The sequence below is a fragment of the Anser cygnoides genome, chromosome 26 (genome assembly GCF_040182565.1).
Source record: "Anser cygnoides isolate HZ-2024a breed goose chromosome 26, Taihu_goose_T2T_genome, whole genome shotgun sequence".
Taxonomy (NCBI): Eukaryota; Metazoa; Chordata; class Aves; order Anseriformes; family Anatidae; genus Anser; species Anser cygnoides.
The window spans coordinates 4,052,769-4,071,043 of NC_089898.1; the positions used below are offsets into that span (position 1 = coordinate 4,052,769).

Genomic DNA, 18,275 nt, shown 5'->3' on the forward strand with positions numbered 1-18,275 from the left:
CAAAAAAATTCTTCCTCAACGATCTTCAGGAAGGTGACACCACCTTTCCATCTCCCTAAGGGGATGCTTTTACAGGATCTGTAACTGTTGTTACATGATGCTTATCACTTGACTGTCAGAGGAGGGACCGCTTTGGCCCTCATCGATGTTGTACCCGAGCATCTGATATCAGTATCTGCTACTCCCTTAACGCCTTCACAACAGGAAAATGTTATTACCAGTTTATAGAGAGCGAAACAGGAGAAAATTAAATTATTTGTTGAAGCAAAACCTAACCTGAGCTGGGAATACGAATGCGAGCTGCTGTGTGTGCTAATTCTGTGCCCTACCCCCTGGGTCAAACATCAGCTACAGTGAGCCTACCTAAATCCCGGGGGTTTCAGTCCCCCTACAGCTTTGCCTGCTTGTCACAAGTCACCCCATTACTGGCATCTGTAAGGCTGGGGAGCCAGGACGGGGACAGCACAACAAACCTGAGCACCCTCAGCAGGATGTTCTACTCAGCTCAATTCTCTTTTCAACTTATCTTAAGGGAAAGGAAGCCAAATAGCATCGCTGATTTTATAACTCGTGCAAATGGCCTGAGTAATTGACGGGGTTTGCACTTTATAGAACCATTTTGTACTGCATATGGATGCTTTTTTCAAAAGAAGTGAGAAAAGGAATTGGTATATGAATAAGATTTTGGAGGGTGAGAACCTTCCTCACCCATTCACCCCAGTGAGATGAATGCTGCTGGTTATGGGAAGCAGCCATGATATGATCAGGCAGTTTCTTCTGTCTCATGGGAAAAAGGTAACTATGGAGATAGTCAGCAAAATCATCAGCATAACTGGTTTCATTAGTGCCTGATACCGAGCGTGCAGACTGCAGGCGGATTCACTAACCTTTTTCCTTCTCTTAATTATTGAAAGGACATTGCTTTTATCTGGAACTGCTAAACTGAAGGTGGCAGTTTGGGTTTTACACTATGCACTTGAAAGAAAAATATTAAAACCCTCCCGTTCCTGGCTCTTGAGAGCTTTCACTATTGAGGGAGGACGAGCACACTCATTTCAGGGAACAGTTATCTGTCAGCATGTACAATTTCATTAAAATTGAAAACATTTCACAGAAACATGTCTATACTGACAGAGCTACTTTATAAGTCAAAATGTTTTGTTTGAGGTTTTTCATTCCATTCCGAGACTATTTGGACATTTGGCTTTGCTGAGATGAAATTATTTGGTTTTAGCATTTATAGTCCATTCATTTCAGTATTTATGAGACTATCAGTCTGACTAGTTGTTGGTTTTATTTCTCAACATTTGCTCCACAGAAATATTTTTTCCCCTGTTCTGTTTAAAGGGATGAATTTATTTCACAAGCAAAGCAAACAAAACACCGAATTCTAACCAGTCCTTGTACAACAAATGCTCGCAGCCCGCAGAGAACGCCAACTAATGGACCACGTGTTTGTAGCTCTTGGGGATGGAGCAGAGGATTTAGTTCAGTCTGTGGCGTGCTAGGTACAGAACAAAACAGAATTAGCAGAGTCTTGCACAAACAGGACAAAACAGAGTCAACGCCTTTGTCTCTTTCCATTTTGGCAGTAGAGAGCGCTTTGACTTCCCCTCCTAAAATGCCAGTCCCTGCAAACGAAGCAGTATGGGGAGTATTTTAGCCAGCTGCGAGTACGTGGGAGCAGCTGAGCTGCAATGGCAGTTCAAGTTTCCAGGTGTATATACTGCTTCCTGCTGACTCCTTTACCTGAAATCAGAAAATGTAGGTGCTTGTACCTCTCTGATTTTTTTCATTCAGGTCTGTAATAACAAAAAGGGAATCCAACAGGAAACATCCTTAACGTTAACATCCCTTCATGATTTCACTGCGGAGTCTGAGCAGGATGATCCTGAGCATGCAATAAGACAACGAGAAGTAGTACTGGATTTATTAGAAAGAGAATTACTACTGAAATACCACACAAATAGCTGCCATATTTCTAAATGGCAGTCTCTTCATCCCCTGGCATGAGCACGGTCAGAAGAAGTTTTTTTCTGATGTGATTTTCAACAGTAAGCAGCCCCAACAGCCAAGTACTTCTGGTCAGAAGGGAAAGCGAGGCTGGAAAGCCTGAAAGAAACAAGATGACACACTAAAGGATAAACTTTCAAGATGCTTCATCAATCTGCGCCCCTTCCCTTTGATTGCCCTACAGTCCTCAGCTGAGGCCACGTTTTGTATTTTAGACTGGAAGACACAAGAACAGCGGGAAGAGGAAACCTTGCAAGGTTTGTGGTCCTCCTTCCCAGTCCACCCTCGCCACAGACATCAACTACCTGCACCGTACAGTCAACTAAATCAACAAACCCTCGGAGAGAAGAGCATTTGCGGTGCTAAACTCACCCAAAGTGGAAAACAAGCAAACAAAAAGCAGATCCACCAGGACGGCTAGGCACTGCGGGCACACAGAGACCTCACTTTCTGTGTGCCTGCTCCCAGCATCAGGCAACTTGAAAATGCCAGACGTACCTCAGACATGTGCCACCATTAATCCTCAACGTCAAAACACCAGACACTAATGAATATGAAAGGACACAACTTCTTCCACTAAAGGAGCCTTGAAACCCGAGAAACATTCTCTTGCAGAAAGACAGCAGCAATCTCCGGATGATTAAGAACTGCGGATATTTAGCCCACACATGAGGAATTAATTATAAACATCTAGCCATGCACACTGAGCATCCTTCAATCTGCAAAGCGCTTACCAAATTTTTAACAATGATTTTTTTTTTCATTACACCATTTTCCCCTCTTCCCCCTGCCCCTCTCCGAGATATTATTGTTGGAGGATGTCATCAGTGCTGTTTCAGATCTGTCAGATATAATCTTCTAATCTGCCAACTTTTCACAAGGAAGGGATGAGCTCATGTACTGACTGACAAGATGTGCTGAAAAGTCTGGGCTTTCTCGAAGCCTGTTAAAAGTTTAAGTTCCCCCATTGTGTGAATACTGTCAAACTTGGCCCTGCAATTTTCATAATGACAGCTGCTGTCAGTTTAAAAGGGTAAATTATTCAGTTCAACTGGGAATGCTGACAGTAACTGTAAAAAGGGCCTTAGCAATGAAGAAAAAGGTTCCAGGTATCTAAGCAAAGATGTAGTAAATTCACTAAGACACCTCAGGAATGCTCAACTTGAGCTATTTTCCATCCTCCCTCCAAAAGCCTGAGAAGCTATTCACTTTGGCAAGAAAAGAACGGCATAAAATTAAACCACATGACCAAATAAAGCTTAGGAAGTCTATAGCCAAGTCTACAAAGAAATGTAGGCGCCTGTAATTACGCACCTTTAGCCCATTTACAAGGACACCGCGCAATTTAAATTGTCCAACTGCTATGTATGGGAGATCTGAAGCTATATGAAGTGTTTTAAAAGTCATTTGAAAATCACCATTAGGTACCTGCCTGCATTTTTGGAATCTCATTTCCACTATTTCCTGTTGTGAAGGGGACTTACCATGGATACTCTGAAGTTTCTTATCCTCTGCCCCGTGGCAGAGCTAAAGGTCCACCTCTGCAAAACACATTTGCAGATCAATCCCCTTTGGAGATGGACAGAGAGAAATAAGTTGCAATTTCATCACTCTACTGGTTTGAATGAAAATGAGGAAAACAAACAGAGCAACACGACTTGTCAGCATTGCAACATGCATCATTTACGCTTTGCAAACGCCTACTATTCCCATTCAAGATTTTCCATCTGCTCTTTCCACACACTGTGCAGGTATAAAGCACGACAAGGAGGAGCACAGAGTGGAGGACTTGCTCTTCAGCATCTGATGTTGTATCTCCAGCTTCCTTCTGGAACAGGTGAACACGATGAGGGTTTCAACAACTGCTTTCTGCTCTGCTTGGAGACACAGCAATACTCCAAGCCTGAAGCTTGCAAGTACATTTCAAATGGGAAATGTTTCCTGTACAAGATGCACAGCATTTTCCACATGCTACTAATATATTTGTGATTCCAAGCAGTGAAAAAAATATATTCATAAATCATGGGGGATTTGGCTCCTTGAAAAACTGGGGCTTATTTAAACCGAAATGCACTACATCATCCCAGAAAGAGACGAAATATCACAACTGTCTACTACCTAAATCCATTATAACTTGCACCATCTATTCTCAATTACACTAGACACTGTGGTAGTTGTACGAGCTATCAGAAATATTAAATTAACTACGAAGTGATACAATCTCCCTCAGTAATCACAGTCATCAACTTTCTACTCTCTGAAGGAACTGGTATTGCTGGCTGTAATTGCTCGAGAGTTCTGAGCATCCCCGCTCACCTGTGTTCCTGTTAATTCCATGCTCTGTTATCCACGTCTCAGCAGCCACATCTACTTATCTGGAAACGGGATTTCAGCCTTTATAAGAAAGTAAATTCTATGCTCCGCACATACTTGCAGAAGAAGGTACTCGTTACTCATTTCCTAAGGGGGCACAAGAGGCTAATCAATGCTTCAGTTCTTGGGGCTAAGGGGAGGCTGAATATTTGCAGGCTTATGTAGGTTCATCTTCATCTCTCCCTCATACAGCCATATTTTAAATTTTGATTGCTGCAACTGTAGATAGGCTCAGAGAGTTATGTGGATTCAATTCCAAAAGAAATGCATCACCCAATCTATGAAAGCAAAATGGTTAATGAATACCCTAAAGTTGTCTGTAGCCTTTCTCTATTGCCTAGGTCAAATGAGCACTCACTCTGTCGAGAGATTTGTTACAAGCTCTTAGCCATTCCGTTAAGATATCTGCAGCACATTCTCCTTCTGAAACCGCAACTCTCATAAATCTTCTCAAAACGATTCTGAGTTCAGAAAACTTTGCGAGCAGGCTTGAATTTAAGTTTTGTTTCTCCCTATAGCTAGTCGTGAACAGGACCATAATTTACTGAGGGTATCACGTGGCCCGCAGCCCAGTCTGCAAGCAGAGTAACACAGAATGCCCAATCACTTCCTCCACGTTCCCACCCAACACGGAGAGCAGTTCCTCACAGTACCTAACAGTGCCCCCATTAATATTAACCAGCTGATGGTGCTGATGAGATCTTACGTGGCTCCCAGACTCACCTTAAGACTGATGCTTATCAGTAAAGTTGGGCTTCATCTACAACATCATTTTAGCAAGTAAATCAAGCCTCCTCTTCACCTCTTGATACTGTGCCTTTTTAATGGTCACTGGACAGATGTTTTTGAACTTACCGCAAACTTCTGTGTACAAACACACGCAAGCTACGAGAGGCAACAAGAATAACCCAACGGTCCCTGAGCACCAAAGCAGAAAATAAAGTTGCTGCATTAACCATCTGTCTTAAGGCAACTCCGAGGTTGCATCCCTGTTGCAAACAGGACCTGTGTTTGGAGTACCTGAACTACCGTAACGGTGCTGTGAGGAAACAAATCAGACAGTCTGTACAAGTTAAGCGGGACCCAAAGGCATTTAGGAAATGCTCTCAACCCTGAAATCAGTGACAGCACGCCCTCACTGCCACTGCTGTGCGAGCTACATCGGAGCAGGTCCCCCAGTGATGCCACCCGGCTTTGGTGGAAGCCAGCAATGCGTTTTGTACCTGTGGTGTCCCTCTCCCTGATGGTTCACATCCAGTGCAGCTCTCCTAAAGGGAAGGAAAACAAAAACAAAAACAGAAACAAGAGCTAATTCTGAATGCATCTTCTGAGGAATGGATTCAAAATGTTACAAACAGAAAACTTTTCCCAAACGTGGCAGAAGCCTCTAACAGATCCCGGGCTAGTAGCTTAAGTGAAGAAACTCCTATTTGTTATGCAACAGTGCCCTAAAGACAGACCTTAGAGATCCATATGACCCAAAAGTTCTGAGAATTTTTATCTCCTGAAGCGCTTTCCCACTGTTGCACTTCTAACTAACACCAGAACAACCTTCTGCTGTAGTTTTCTTCCCTTCTAGCTCTGGGGTGGGGAAGAAGATGAATAAAGAAAAGAGGGGAAGAGAAAGGGACAATCAGGAACAGCCAAAACAAACAAAACCCCTCCAAATGATGCTTGGTTCTTACTCTTGCCTTTGGTTCAGGGGCTTTGAATTTTATTCAGATGATTAGTCAGTTTCCACTGTCAAAAAGATTATGAGATTGATCTTTGACTAGGATTAGAATAAGGCTTTTAGTCTTTCTAAGCATGGTGCACATTTTTAGTAGAAAGCTTCGCCTTCTGGACCCCGATTTTGTATTATTAAGAACAATCCTGCTCCTTTTCTTCTTTGACAATCCTTACTCACTCCTCTTACAAACGATCAGATGACAGTGCTATTACAGCAGATGTTTGTGTAGTGATGTTAAGAAAATATTTAAGATGAGCACGGTTCCATGTATGCAGTTTAGTTGCTGGAAATAAGGAGGACGAGCTGATCCTAAGGAACAGCTAGCTCTCCGTGAAACACCAGTGCCCTACAAATCACAACCTAGGAAGTTCTGTGTTGTGAGAGTACACAAAGGGTGAATCAGCTTGCTTTTTGTCCGTAATGGTGCTGTTAACTAGGGATGGCAGCAGCAGCAGATTCTTCTAGAGCGCAGACAGAACTGGAGACTGCGAGCATTGTCCGTGCTGGGTGCCCTGTAAACAAAGCGAGGCTAACAGATGGTTCAAGAACCCGTTATTACTACTGGTCTTCTAACAGTATCAGTATGAGAACGAGTCATTCTGGGTGGGGGAAACCAAATGAAAAAGTCCTCTGTGCAAATACCACTACTCCAGATTATTTAAAAACTCATGGAAGCTGAAAACCTCCCTACGGAGAAAATCAAAGGGAAACGAACCCCCTCCACCTTAGCTAGCTTTATTTTACAGCAGGGTTCAAGTAGTTCCTGCCCTTTTCCAGTACTCCTAATCTACTGTTTTCTGAACAAGAGCAGATCTGATCTCCACAGAGCATCACCTCCATTCTGGTGCTCCACCAGCAGGAAACACAGACCTGTTGCACACTTAAATGAAGAAGAAACACTGCAGTAGGCACGCAGGACCACTGGTACGCATCATACCCACTCCTTTACAATTGAATTTCCCCCAAACAGAGATTTGGCTCCCCTGCTGTATCTTTGATCAGCTTGCCCTCCATACCGCTTTCTCCAGTTTTGCGATATTCTCTCTGTAATGAGGTCGCCAAGACCATCAGGTTTCAAATAGAGCCTCCTGGAGCAGTTCTACAAACCAGGCTTGAGTACATTAGCTATTCTAACACAGCTTTGATGCTTCTTCTCTTAATTTTATTTTGGTATCGTTTCCTTTATTGCTTTTAAGCACTGCAACCATACTTAGTATTTCATTCTCCAGCACTGCAGCATTTCATAGCAGTAACTTCATTTAAATGCAATTTTGAAACTGTCTTCAGCATAATTTTAGTTATATTTCTATCCAATTGGAAGTACAAAACAAACAGTCTTATTTTCATGGGACACCCAGCACCCGATACACAGAAATGCCAAACTCTAGAAAGCACCAAAGTCAGTACAGCCGGCTCAGAACCTTAAGAAAAGTTCCCGATTCTACCAGTTTGATCACAGACCAAAATGTAGTGATCTACACTTAAAATCTGACAGGCTCTAAGAGTGGACTCAGGCAAATAATTTGTGTTTTTTCCCCTCTATCTCCTAGCTGTCCAAGTTCATTTTATTAGCACCCAAGTCGATTTCAGCACTTATCTGAAAATCATTGACGCTGTAAAGCTATTTACCACTGAATGCTTATAGGACCGTTTACTTCCAGCTGAGAAAAAAATCACAGATGATGCTATAGGTACCTCACTTCAGAATTCATACTTCTTGTCCTGCAAACAACAAAGAAATCCATGCAGCCTTATCATCAGCTAACTAGTTAATCCAAACCTATCTCCCTCCCTGCAACAACAGCCTCTACTTGTGTGCTCGCCTCTTAGAAATGGTTAAAATGGACCATGAAGAACTTCATTTTCTTGTTCAAAAACCATCACCTGACCATCACCTGAGGAAAAGATTGCATTTAGGGTAAGGTTTGCAAAAACATTCTGTTTTGACTTTCATCTGCTCTAATTCAAGTCACTGAGAATGCTAATTGTCGACTCCAGTCAGAGGAGAGCTAGATCAACAAAGTGGGATTTTGGAAATCCCATATTCAATATATTCGCAATCATGCCTTGCCATCTGATGGAGGTGTTGAGAACATTTAATTAAAGCTGATACAACACTGAGGTCTCAGTTGTGAAAGGTAATAGATTGAGGCAAAAAATTTGTTAATTAAAGGCCTTCTATTCAGGTAGCTTTCAAAAACTAGAGGACAATAAACAAAAAAGTCGCAAAAATCATTTTGAAACATTTTATCAGTTAACTAATATAAAATTCTTTACTTGTACTCAGTTTTTCCATTTTCTGTTTTTTTCTAAAATATAATTGACTATTAGATTCTCACATCAACCCAGATAAACACTTTGTCAAGGATCTACGAACAGTCAAAGAAGGAACAAACAAATTAACAGCGGTAAAATTTTGTATGCAGTGGTGAAAGGAGAGAGACGTTTCCAATACCATTATTTTTAATAGCAATTAGCGCGGTCTGAGTTTGATGACAGAGGCCAGGTCCCCTGCAGTGTGCTGTGAGTACCTATGTTTCCCTTGAATCATGAAGAGTGTTGTACATACGTCGAAAAAGGCTGCATTGCAGGCACTGATGCCGAAAGGAAAGTTTCGAAGCTTCACTCTTGTTCCACAGGGGCAGAGCTGCGGGGAGCAGCAATGCTTGACAAGACCTGGAAAGACATTTCTAAGACATGGAAGACATTTCCTTGACAAGGAAAGGTTCAAAGTCATCAATTGATTCCAAATGGTTCTTTTTGAGGTATCAAAATTTAAACGCTTCGGTATTTCCAAAGAGGAACCTTTCCCAAACAGAAGCCTGTAGACGTTTGTGGAATTTGCAAGACAGGATGACAAAGCTGCACGGCGAAGCACCTACTGTAGGCAGTTTCGAGGCAAGTCCCCAGCTCTCAGAAACCCTCGCTCGCAGAGAGTGAGAAAACGGGAGCAAAACCAAACAAATAAACAAACAAACAACAAAAAAATAAACCCTCACCAGCAAAAATTTCCATTTCATTAACTAAATTAAAGGAAACGGTGACACATATTATCTAACGCTGGAACCAGAACTGTTTCTGCTTTGGGGCACTGCAAGGACATCTACGAAACTGTTGTTTGAATTCTTAGTAAATATCTACCCTTTTGTATTTCACTTAAAGAAATGGAATAGAAATGGCTCGTCTAGCAGAGTTTACCAGCAAGAAAAAATAAATAAATCACAGTTCATACCCTGTGTCGTGGCATTACAAAACAGGTAATTTGGAGTGTTGAATAAATTCATGCAGGTGCACAAGGTTTTGCAAACTGTCTGCTGAAGCACTCTTACGGCCTGAGCATCCCAGCAGTAAGTGCTCTAGAAAGTAAAAAATAAAATATTTAGGAAGAAACTACATCAGACCAACAGACCTTAGATCAAGTGCTGAAGTTGCAGAAAGCCTGCGGCTATGGTGCTAGCTGTTCCTAACGGAGCAGGAGGGGATACAGGGCTCAACTCCTTTCTGTTCATACGCCCAGGCACACACTCCTGCTCCGCTCGACGTACTACTTTTTGATGGCAGCAGGCTCCTGTGGTGCTCTACAGCTCCAGTCTTGTCGCCTTCCTGTATCTAAATCCTTCGTATGCTGACGTTCAGAAGGAAATGCACAATGCTTCGGAGAGGGAGAGCTTTTGTACAACCTAATTGTCGGCCTACTGAGGGCTGAGAACTCCCAGCACAAATGCCATGCTGCACACTTCACTTTTTACACACAAATTAATTGAAGTATGGCATATACTGAAGGACAATCCATTTTTTGTTTGTTTGTTTCTTTAAATAAAGTGTAGTGTTCCCCCAAATTGTTTCCACTTATCCTTTAGACAGCTGAAAAGCATACATGCAAAATGCATTTAGGATATGTGTGCACACACAGGAAGCCTTGTAAGCATCCTCCTTTCCGTGGTGAGAACAAAGCAAGTCTGATTTAAGCTGCAACTTTGATAAAAACGAAAAAAAAAAAAGAAATGTTATTACAGTTAGCAGAATGAAACCCTCTACCAGGACTTGACAGCTGAGAGAAATAACGTACATTAGCTTAGAGTAGCAGAAATTAAAATTAAAGGAGGAAAACAATAGAAGGCAGCATTGATGTAAGAAAAACTGCGTGGATATGTAAGCTACTGCGTGTGCCCAAATCTCATACCCAGGCCTAGCTCAAGGCTCACAGAGGTGATATAATGAGGAGAGTAAAACATACTGCAAGTAATTTAAGACTCTTTACCTCAGTGTAAAGGTCTGCACTACGTTATACATCATTATCAAGGTCAGGGGCCTAAAGAAAAGCAGATATACACACAGTACAACTTGTGAAGAAAGCAACTGGTGCGCCAGTCAGTAAAGCCAGGCATGGCTGCGGGGTCGCAGAAAGGGATGCAGGAGCGACAGCCTCAGCTTGTCCTGCCACATGCGGCGTGAAGCGATGCTGAGACACGCCGAGTGACACGGGAAGGGCAGTCAAAGGATTCGGGAGAGCGAGGGAAAGGGAAGAACCGATTGCTCTCCTCTAGCCCTTTGCTCTTTCTGCCTCCTCTCCAGACCCTGCTGATCACAGAGATACTACAAGAGACGGTGTTCCCAAACTGAGAAACCTGGAGAAGAGGAAAAATGAAAAAGATACAATTTCCCAACTAATGTTGGATGTTTCACAAAGGTTTCTGGCCAAAGAACCAATATTAAGTGATTTTTTTTCTTCACGGAAAGGTTGACTAGAGCATGCTGAAGTGACACTTCCAAGTGGGACTGAATTGTTGTTCAATAAGATGTGACACGGAGAACACCAAGGGTTGCTGTTGTACTCAGTTACTGTGATTAACAATGTTGTCCACAAAGACTGAAACTTAATTAACATTTTTAAATTGTGCTTTGACATTTTTAGCTCTTCCTATAAAAGCACTTGTGCAGCTGTGTCGTTAAAACAGAGGCGCTTCACAGCTTTAACTGTTTAAACTACTCGCCCGCTGGAGGCGGATTGGGGTTTTAGGCTTCTGACAACACAAAAATACTCGGAGTCCAGATGGACGTTTTTGAACATGAACAATGTTTGTCAGCATTTAGAGAGCTTGCTGCAAGCTACTGAGGTAGTTCAGTGACCGGTAGCGGTCTCTTCCTTCTCAGACAGGACTTGGATCACACACAAAATGCGAGCAGTGAGTTTTGTTCAGACAGTATCTCTCAGCACCGGAGTACTCTAAGTTTGACATCAGTGAACTCATTAACACGTACCCTTTGGCAAAAAAGAGAAAAGAATAAATAAATAAATAAATAAATAAATAAATAAATAAATAAAAAGGAATTCAAACTTCTCCAAGAACTTGTGCTGTCCCCATTCTATTTCAAAGGAAAGCTTCCCAATTAAAGCAGGAGTACCAAGGAAAAGGAAAGACTGGGAATGGGAAATGGAGAACTTCCATCCTGCTGACTTACGAGCAGCAAAATAGAGCAGATGGACAAATACAGTGGAAAAGAGGGAAACTTAATCTTCTGAAGAGGGAATTATGATTCTGTTAGTAAAGGAAAAGATGTAACTGTTTTGTATTACACATGGAAATGCATGGGGGAAGGAAAAGAAAAAGCTGGGAGAAAGACTTTTTTCCAAATTTTGCTGGAAATTTACAGTCCCTTAAAGCCTCTCAATTGGAACAGAAATCGTGTCTCATCTCCTTTACAGCGGGAACTCAGTGCAATTTAGTAAAATTCACTCTTCTGGGCAGAGGAATTTTAAATAGCTGTGGTTATATATACTGCAATAGGTACACACTGCAATGTGTACACACACCAACTAAGACAAGCTACAGTAAACAACTGTCATTTGTTTTACTGAATATTTAACAGCTTCATTTGGAAAGCAGAGCGATTTTACTTTTTATATGTGCACTAGGTGTCAAGACACAATCACATATAAATCTGTTCAAATCAAACCTAAACCAGAGCCTCTTATATAAATACACAATACAATTAGAAGGAAATGGTCATCTCAATATTGCCACGCTAATGAGAACTGCCTCTATGAAATGACTATATTCATTTAATTAAAAAGCCCATTATGGATCCCATTCAAAATGCTGTTCATTGAACTCTTTCATATAAATCTAATTTGCTTCTGTATAATGTTAGGAGTATTATGTTTATTTGAAAAACAGGTTCCGAAGAACAAAGTCTTAGGAAAATGCAGTCACACCCTCACAAACAGGGTTTAAAAGAGCTAGCTATGAGCATGAACACTAAAGATTATTTTCTATAACACTCAGGTCTCAGCGTAGTATAGATGTAGTAGTTTCCAATCAGCTCCTTTTCCACTGTACTTGCTCCATTCCTGCTGCAGCGGCAGCTCAAGTGCATGTCCAGCAGCTGCTGAATTACCACAGACTTCAGTCAGGCCTCATTATCAGACAGTTTTAGGACAAGCTGTGCCGTCCTGTCGCAAAATAATGAACCTCAGAGAGAGCACCTGCAAACCACTAGAGCATCCCCCACCGTGTAAGCTACCTCTGGTCCTTAGCTCATAGGAACAAAGACACATTTATCGTAACAAGGGACTAATATACAAAACAGAAATAACGAAAAATGCATCAGGACAGAAGAATTAAGGGTGGATACAACAGGAATTGCCATTTTTCAATGAACAGTCAGAGTTGAAGCTGAAAGATGCTGAAGAATATGAGCCATCCCTCTGGGAAAATGTGTAGGGAAAGCACCAGTTTTTTGTTTGTTTGTTTGCATTTTTACAATAAGGTAAAAAGCTACTATCAGCCAGACCTACATCTTTTGCTCTGAAAATGCACTGCAGGGTTGTGCAGTTATTTTGTTTCTTCTCTCTCTTACTTCAAAGGCATAGGTAATGGGGAATAAGACCTTCGCTATGCAGAGCGATCATTCTAACGCACTGGTAAATTCCAGAAAGGTAACCCCAGCACAGTGCTAACTGCAATACAGTTGCCCCTGCTAAAAGAAGGGACAGCCTCAGCTCAGCACCATACCTGAGCCTACCTGGCTTTAGGAAATGCACTGCAACACACAGACTTACCTGCTCCCCCGGGAACTACAGCATGAGATTTTGCACTGTGCTGCTTTGCATAATCCAGGCACATTCCTGTGTACTCTGTGATCAGTCCCTCTATTTCCTTCACCCACCAGGCCCCCACTACCACCAGCTGAGCAGGAATGGCAAAGCTTGAGTGGGGGAAGAAAAACTGCCATCTGACATGCATGTCTGGCTGATCCACATAGCTTTTCGAGGCTTTGGGATCAAGCATTGCCCATGAAGTGTGCGTCTAAACCTGCTGGGACTCTCGTTTCGGATAGTGCCTCCAAGTTCTACAGGAACACAGAAAAGTTATGACCTACGTGTTAAAGACGTGCTCGGTTCCAGGGCTGAGCTTTAGTTTCAAACATTAAACTTCGGTCCAGACATCACAACACTTGAATTATTTATGTGATTGCTAATGGTAAGACGCAGCATTTAAAACAAATGCCTTGTGCCCCAGACTTTGGCACATACATTTACTCCTAATGAAAGCATGTAATGCCAGTGACCTTCATTTCAGATTTCAGCTATGCTCAAAATTTAGCACTCCAGAGACTGAGAATCATGGGCTGCCTGCATTTATATCCCATGCAATCCTCTCGAAATTAATAGAGCTTTGTAGCATACATAGCAGGCAATTTGGCCCACAATAAGCAGAAGGCACGCTTTCAGTTTTTACTGCAGATTACGGCACATTTTGTTAAGCTGTCAGACATGTCCAGTAAAAGCAGGCAAAAAAGAGAGATGAGCCAGCACCGTTTCCCTTTAGTACTTCATATTTTGCGGCATTACTAGTTTGCACAGCCCCTCAGAAAAAAGGATTTTAGGAGAGCCTTATTAGTCATAATATCTATTTCTTGTCAATGTAGTTGTGTTCTACCAGATGCTGCCAAGTGTCCTGTGTGGTCTTCTCTAACCTACGAGGCTGTATTGTCGGCTGTCACCACACCAGCTCAGGACCTTCTTGTATATCACATACGGATCTATGAGGTTAATGTGGGGTCTCGAGGATCTTTCTGTTTGGTCATCGATACCAGAAATTGCTACTTTTTTGAAAGTAAAAAGGAGAGAATGCAAAACAGTGATATAAAGGGTCACTTTAAATGGAAACTTTTGCCCGAATGAACCACTGACCACCATCAGCAAATGCTGCCATGCTCTAGGTATCTCCAGGTTCTTCTGGAAGCTCATTTTCTGAACTCTCGACTAAGAATATTTTGTTCTCCATAATATATTAAATATGAAAGCTTGGGAACAACAGCATAATTGTTTTCTTAAAGAAATGGATAACTTCATTTTAAACTCACGCAGCTTTCGCATTACCAACATTATATGCTGAACATCTTTGGTACATGTCCATAGTGCTAATTTAATCTAAACAAGAACGAGGGGGGAAATATCAGACTGCAATTCAGTAAATAGCATCAGGTCATAGTTTTCCTCAAGTCTCCAGCACACAAGCAATCACTACATGCAAATCATCTCCCCTCTCACTGACAGAGAGCTGGAAGTGGGCGGAATACTGTATTTGACCTGCCTAACCAGCTTGTAAGGAAGGGAAAGCCGAGACATAAATGCAGCTTTTCTCCCTGCTTTACTGTATTGCAAGAATTAAAACTTCCAGCCTGAGGAAGAGAACAAGGATAAGAACAGACCTACTGCATCAAGCCAAAAGCCAATTCAGTCAATATCCTGTCTCTGTTAGAACTACACGCTATCAAGGAGCGTAAGAACATGGGAAGCATACGCTGTCTTCTTGCGGCGATGTGACTTCCCGAACCAGAGCTGTTATTTTTGTGCTCAGACAGGATCCAGCCCCACGTCAGAGACTTGCTACGTAGGAACCCTTGCAATTCTACAATAACAACCGTGTAGCACCCATAGGCATCTTTCTCTGTAAGTTAACAGAGTAGGCAAAGGAAAAAGAGAAAAAAAGACCAATGTTTAAGAAGCCGTTAAAGATTATATTCTTACCTATAGCAAGCCCTAGCAGATGGATCTCAAAAGACTTCCTCTAACTGTGACAACATTACACTGGGCAACAAGTTAAACTGTGAAAGATTCTTTTTTTTTTCCTACCTCTCTTTAGGTTTTCATCAAGACTGAATAATTCCTGTAGCCCCAAGAGCTCAGCTTAGGTAGCCTTTATCTGTTATCCTGTAGTGAGTGCTTAGGGAAGATGAAACATTAAGTTTTGCCTGATCTCCTAAAGACTTTCACGGGAACCTGAGTGCTGTGACAGCCTTTCTGCACTTGGTAATCTTTATTCGTGGATCTATTTGCAATAGGATAAAAAACAAATTGTTTAAAATTGTATTAAATCTTTTAAGGGAGCTATTCAGAAGTAAAGAAGTGTTGAATTCACAGTTGCACTTATTAGCTGTCATAATTTAATTCCAAGATCAGCTTTCACTCAAGTAGTTGCCAGTACCAACACTAAATGGCCTCTACTTCCCACTCAGTACAGCTCTGATTGAATGTTTCTCAAAAAAAGGTAAAACCTAAGAATTATTTAACAAAGCTAGATGGTAAACAGCTTTGGGCAATTCCTATTTGCCTGGAAACTGCAACCTGGCTGCAGGCAGTGTGGTAATGCAAGCAGAAACAAAAGCTAATACTGATCATGATTTCTATTGCTTTCTTTAACTTTTAACAACCCCGCAGTCAAACATGGTCGGGACACAATCATCTCTGTGTCTGTCTGTACACTAACACCATTGGTGATAGCGTGCAAACATTTCACAGGAGCTCAAAGCTTCAGATGTGATGCTGAATGACTTGTTCTGACTTACAGATTGTTTTCAAGGAGGTTCAAAGCCTGGAATTTAAAAAGTCAATCAGGAGCTTCGACATGACGCTAATAAGTCAAAATTAAGGTGTGTCAATAGGTTTTGACAGGAAAGTTATTACCACATTACATAAAACACAGGATTTCATATGACTATTCTTTGGCATATCATTAAAATACATTGACATTTCGATTTAAACCATCTTGGATATTGCTGTGAATACCCTTTAAACTACTACTTGTCTTAATAGTCAGTATACAGTGAAAGAAACGGCAACGAGCTGCTAAAGAACCATGTATCTGTCAGCTGCAATACCTTCCACCCAAAGATCACAGCTCCCAGCAAACCTGGGGAAGAATTTGCTCCTGTACAGCAGAAAGCTCTCTCCTCTGGAGACAGGAGGTGGCAGCAAAGAGGCACAGGGCAGGTAAGAGCCATCCCATCAGGGTCCCAGGCTGGGGTGAGGGACACCAGCTCGCCCATTGCGAACAACTTCTGTCCTCCCTCAACTGCTCCCATAGGGGTGGCCTTCCATAAGCTCAGCTGTGAGCATTTAAGCATTTTTCCAGTGCATATCTCGCTTGGTTCATACCTGCTTCTCCTCCCTCGTGTGAGCATGGGAAGGAGGAACAGGGAGGAGAGCGGGACTGGAAGGCATGGGGAGGAACTTTGTAGCATCTCCACTTTCTGGACACCATACCTTGTTGCATGCCTGGATCCAACGAGGGGTGGTGGTGGTGGATTTGAGGGCCCTGAGGCTGGAGGGGAAGAGGGAGATCAGAAAAATCTTGTATTAAGAGGCCTGTGCAAGGAAAACAATCACAGTGGGCTGACGGTTGTAGGAAGAGTGAGGAGGAGACTTTTCAATTGTATTAAAAAAGCACAGCTATGGGACAGAGCAGAAGCTGGAGGTGGTGAAGCCTGGATATGAACGGAAAGCCTTCAGAACTGTACAGCTTATCAAAAAATATAATTTTTTAAAAAATAGTGATTCAACAAAGGTGAAAGGCAAACACGTGATGTTTGGGGCAGCATGAAGCTTTGCCTCAAACAGCTTTCGTCTCCCCCTAACAGCTCGTTCACTGTCCACAGGCCAGCAGAGCAACCCTTTGCCCTTAACATCAGCCCAAGGGCTGTCTGGGAGCGCAGCCATACCAGAGGCCAGGCCTCAAGGAGCCCTCACAGAGCTCAGCTCCTCTCTCTCAGCTCACCTAGGGAACTTTCCCGGCAGCCGCCATTTTGTAGCCCCCAGCCGCCGCCTGTGGCGGGAGCTGCTGTGAGGCAGGGCTCAGGCTCGCAGGCCGCCCAAGTGCCGGCTTCGCGCAGCGAGGGACAAGACGCTCATGACAGAACTCCAGAAAGCTGTGATTTCCCACCTCAGACCACCAATATGCCCATGATGATGAGTTAAGAGAGACACAGCTCACTGAAGTAACTAAGAGAAATTCTGCTCTCAGTTGTGAGGTCCCCTTGCATCTGTTACTCTGCAAAAATAAAAACTGCTTAGATATGACATCTGCTCCTGAATTATGTTAAAGCTCCATCTCTGGAAGGAAAACTCTGACCTGAAGCAGCCAAGGCCCACGCAGCGCTGCCAGAGGCCGGTCATTGGCAAACTTCATGTCTGCAGCTGGTAAATGCTGGTTATTCCTGCTCAGAACAGGAACAGCAACAGCAATTACACTATAGGACCTGTCACCTTAATCAGCCTAAGAACAGGACAATTTATTTTCAGTGAACCCACCCCCTTCCCCCCAGTAACAGAATGATTAGTAAGATACAGGATGCACAGTCAGGAAAAAAAATATGTGTCAGGGCTTGTCTTCTACTGGAAATTAAATCCATATCTTATAAATAACTATGTACTTTTGTTACGGTTCAGTTTCTGTGCATATAAATACACAGGTATTTACACATACAGATCTCAATTTGTCGTGAAGCTCAGTGATTTATAGTGACGAAGAGATGTATATGCTCATGTGCATGACAGGAGCACGATCAGAGAGCTAGACTGGAGAGCAGACTGCATACATTTTAAGCCTTCTTCTTTTGTAAATGTGCCCTGGAATACACAGACCATTAAACAGAATATTCTTCTGGACAAGTTTTTCAGAGAATTTAAGGAATTTCGTTGGCCAAGTCCCACTAAACGTAAATAGGAGATAAGGATTATTCCTTAGGATTCTGGAAAATCGTAATCATACATGTCTATTAAGCATCCTGTATCATGGACAGTTAATCCCTATTACCACATTCAGTAGACAAAGCACTCTTTGGAAGAGGTTCTTCGCTACGGAAGAAGTAACTT

General features: G+C 42.3%; 1 protein-coding gene and 1 long non-coding RNA gene across 21 annotated transcripts in view; both read right to left on the bottom strand.

The window, feature by feature from the left end:
• LRRTM4 (leucine rich repeat transmembrane neuronal 4) overlaps positions 1–18,275 on the bottom strand; it is a 284,146-nt gene that overhangs the window by 104,055 nt on the left and 161,816 nt on the right. The window lies entirely within an intron of this gene.
• On the bottom strand, positions 8,651–16,778 carry LOC125179725 (uncharacterized). Its single transcript, XR_007157423.2, has 3 exons — positions 16,668–16,778; positions 9,348–9,471; positions 8,651–8,791 (listed from the first exon to the last, which is right to left on the bottom strand). It is a non-coding gene; the product is annotated as an uncharacterized lncRNA (long non-coding RNA).